Source organism: Hevea brasiliensis, chromosome 2, assembly GCF_030052815.1.
Source record: "Hevea brasiliensis isolate MT/VB/25A 57/8 chromosome 2, ASM3005281v1, whole genome shotgun sequence".
Classification (NCBI taxonomy): domain Eukaryota; kingdom Viridiplantae; phylum Streptophyta; class Magnoliopsida; order Malpighiales; family Euphorbiaceae; genus Hevea; species Hevea brasiliensis.
Genome location: NC_079494.1, coordinates 7,111,783 through 7,115,970, shown reverse-complemented (window position 1 = coordinate 7,115,970; position 4,188 = coordinate 7,111,783). Strand labels below are relative to the sequence as shown.

Genomic DNA, 4,188 nt, shown 5'->3' with positions numbered 1-4,188 from the left:
TATATATAAATTTGAATGTACAAGCTGCCAGATTGGGTATTAATGGTTTGTGGATTTTAGATTTATGATAGGAGTTTAGTCTAATTTAAGGGGAAATGCCGTTGAATTTTTATTGGATATTTAATTTGGGAAAGTGAAGTTATAATTGATTATGATTATTATGGTTCTAGGAGAAATCTTGAAGAATAACAAGCTCAAGTTTGGTTTCAAAAAGGTTAGTGCTAACTCTTACATCTCTCTTCTTATTCCATGTTAGGAAGTTAAAGTGAATGAGAAATTGAATAAAACACTTATGTAGGAGTATGTATGAATTGTGGCAGCCAAGAGAAGGTTCGGGTTTGGATGGTTTAGTTTCAATTAAGTTTGTATATTAATGTCAATTAATGTATACATATGAATTGGAGTTGAATGGAGTTGACTTTTTTTTTTGAGTTTGCATGAGAATGAGATTTGATCAACTAGGGTTAGTATAAAAATTGGAGATATTATGTTTGAATGGTTAATTGGAGTTCTAATGGTCAATTAGTGACCATTTGATGAAGTTTGACCCTAAATTGGAAGTAATTGTGGCCTTGAAAATGAAAGTGGTGTGCTGCCTTGAGTGCCCTGTAGGTCTAGATGTGAGTCTAACATGTTTGGGCAGCTATAACTTGGTTTGTGTAGGTTCAATTGGTGCAAGGCCAATTGGACATGAAACTAGACACATAATGGCACAACTTTAATGAAGAAACCCTGCCCAGAAAACCAAACCAAGTTGACCTAAAAATTACCCTAATCTGGGTGACCAACAGCTGTCCCTGGAAAATGACCAAATGAATAGTATTTGTTCAAATAGTCATAACTCAGTGTAGGCGAGTCCAATTGACCTAAAATTTTACCAACAGAAAGCTGAGACATAGACCTACAACTTTTATGAAGAACACAAATCCAAATTCTAACCATAACCTAGTCAAATTGCCAACCAACTTAGGTCACCAAATATGGCAGAACCAAATTGCCCAGAAATTCTGGGTATAGGTCAATCCGGCCAGTTATGGTAAAATGACCATAACTTGAGCTACAAAACTCCAAATGGAGTGATTCAAAAAAATAAATGTAACTAGACACAATAAGGAACAACTTTCATGAAGACAATTTTATCAAATTCCTACTGTACAAATGACCAATGGAATAGTAAACCTAGGGTATGAAATCTGAAAATTTTGAATAATATAAGATAAGCTTTGAAAGAGTATTGGAAATCAATACCAACAAAAATAAAATGCAAAATATGGTATCTTGGAGAACTTAGGTTCAATAAATTTATTATGTATTAAAAAGTCAACAATTTGAGAGAATAGTAATATGAATAGTAGTACAAAGACACTAAGTGTAAGAACTATATTGTTAAAGGGAAATTAAGGCCATAAATTTGAAATCCATGAAATATTCATGGATTGCTTGAAACATGAAGAGTAAGCCACCTAATTGATGTGAATAGGTAGTTAGGGCTTATATGCCCATCTCAAAGAGAATTCATAAAATGAATAAATGAGAAAGGAAAAATGTTTTGAATACAATGGTACATGTGAACCATTGTTTTGAACTATGATCAATATGAATAACATAATGAATGAATAAATGAACCATATTAATGTATGAATGAGACATTAGACATTAGTTCTCATTATTGTAGAAAGGAAAAGTACTTTGAGTACAGTGATATAAAAGGATAATTGATGTGAATTGTGATCATATATATGATCAAATAAATGTAGAAATTATAATTTAAATTTATCATGAAATAATGAAGTCATAAAACACAATATATTAATATTTAATGATATTATGTGCCCTTATATTGCCTAGACATGTGTGTCAGATTGGATAGTTTAGCATGCCAATAGGGTTCTGATAGCAGTACTGCGTATGGCTTCATGCCATTCTGTGATATGATAGCCTATGGCTATACTGATTATGATGTTATACTTAGCTTTATGCCTTATTGTTTTTATGGCTTTTTAGTCATTCTGTCTGCACACTGGGAGACACATTGTGACCGATGGTGTGACGGCCCGAGACCTGGTACCCAGTGCTAGTTGACCCGTTTATCCATTCCAGTCAATTTATATAGGTTACTTGGGCATGGAAAAGTATAAATGTAATTGAATTGATTATTAAAGGAAGTAAGGAAATTAAATATTAAGATAAAGAACAAGAATGATTACAATAAAATGAGGCTCAAAATCATCAAAGAAAACGATTAATAAAATGCTAGAAAGAATTGAAATGAATTGGAATGATATTAAATTTTAATTATTATGAAAGAATTGAGCGCTTCTGAAGAGGAATAAATTAGAACAAAGAATAGTTAATGCTAAAAGTATTATATGAAATTAGATCAAATTCCAGAGTATCCCAATTTTGATCCATTTCTTTCTTTATTATATATTATTTTCTTGTTATATTATTGCACCACTAAGCAGCAATGCTTAGCGCGATTGATTTGTTTCCTCACGCAGGTACTGAAGGTAAAGCCTAGCGAATATTAAACAGAGATTTTGGAGTTCTGATCTGCAGAAGTGTCTGAAGTATTCAAGGTTGTCACCTCTTCAGCAATGCATGTAGATAGGGCCCATATAGGTCATATTATATATTTTGTACATTATAATTAGTTATTATTTGTAATGTAAACTATGAATTGTATGTTGAAATATAAATTATAGAATTGTAATTAATTTGTAGATTATGTAAATTATATAAATTAATGAAACTTGAGAATTTATATATATAAATTGTGCATGAATGGAAATGCATGGAAATGAATATGAAATTGAGATATATGAATGAGATGTGAATTATTAGATGGTTATGAGAATAATTAATGAGATTTTTATTATAAAATATTATTGAAAATTTCAAGCAGCTGAATAGTGAAGTATGCCAACTGATAATAAAATAGGAGAAACTCTACTGGTTTCTCCGTCTAAAAATAATTGATATTAAAATATAATGAGATCAAATTATTAAAGGAATAAAGTAAGATAAGATAGGTTGCTCCGGCATCGAATGTAGCACACTTTGCTCGGCTACACTGTAGTCGGGTGAGGGGTGTTACAACTTTCCTCCTAGCAAGACTACAAAATTGAGAAATGAATTAACTTCTTTCAGACCAAGGGATGATGAGAGTCTCTATGAAGCTTGGGAGAGATATAAGGATCTTCAAAGGAGATGTCCACATCATGGAATCCCTAGATGGATGCTAGTTCAACATTTCTACAATGGTGTATCTCCAACTATCAGAAATATAATTGATGCATCTTCAGGAGGTGATCTTATGGAGAAGTCAGAAGATGAAGCTTATTCAGCATTGGATAAAATTGCTTATAACAATTATCAATGGAGCTGTGAAAGAAATGAAATGAAGAAGCCATCAGCTGGTGTATATGAATTAGATGCCATGAATATGTTCAATGCCAAATGTTATGCTTTGACGAGAAAAATGGATAAGTTAAGCATGATGGTTGACTCATCAATTAGAGGATCTAGTCATACAGAAGATGTTGGCACGGGAAATATGCATTGTATCAATAATTTTCCTTCCTATGGGCAAGAGTTTGGAAATGAGCAAGTTGATTTTTTGGGAATTACAATCAGAAACCAGTTGGTAATCCTTTTTCTGCTACATATAATCCATCATGGAGGAACCACCCTAACTTTTCTTGGGGAAGTCGACAAGGGCAGCAACAGAATTATCAACAACCTCCTAATTTTCAACAACAACAGCAGAATTTTCAGCAAAACAAAGTACCACCTAGATTTCCACCACAAAGGAATCAAAATACACCTATTCCACAACCACCAGTTCAGTCTTCAGATCAAGATTCAATTCTAAAGTCTATGATGGAGAATTTATTAACTGCTCAACAAAAACAAGGGGAAATGATTCAACAATTAACTTCAAGGATAGATCATCTTGCCACTCATAACAGGATGTTGGAAAACCAAATAGCTCAACAAGCAAGCTCTTCTAGCAAAGCACAAGGAAAACTTCCAAGTCAATCAGAGAATCCTAGAGAACATTACAATGCTGTGATCCTAAAGAGTGGGAAAATTGTGGGAGAAAAAGAGAAAGATAAGGTAGAAGAGGAAAAGAAGAAAGAAGATGAAGACAAGAATGAACTCACTTCGAATCATGATGAAGTTAAT

General features: G+C 32.6%; 1 non-coding gene across 1 annotated transcript; it reads right to left on the bottom strand.

Annotated features, from left to right (window-relative positions):
- Positions 1 to 3,121: 3,121 nt before the first annotated feature.
- Positions 3,122 to 3,228, bottom strand: LOC131178005 (small nucleolar RNA R71). Its single transcript, XR_009147137.1, has one exon. It is a non-coding gene; the product is annotated as a small nucleolar RNA R71 (small nucleolar RNA).
- Positions 3,229 to 4,188: the final 960 nt, after the last annotated feature.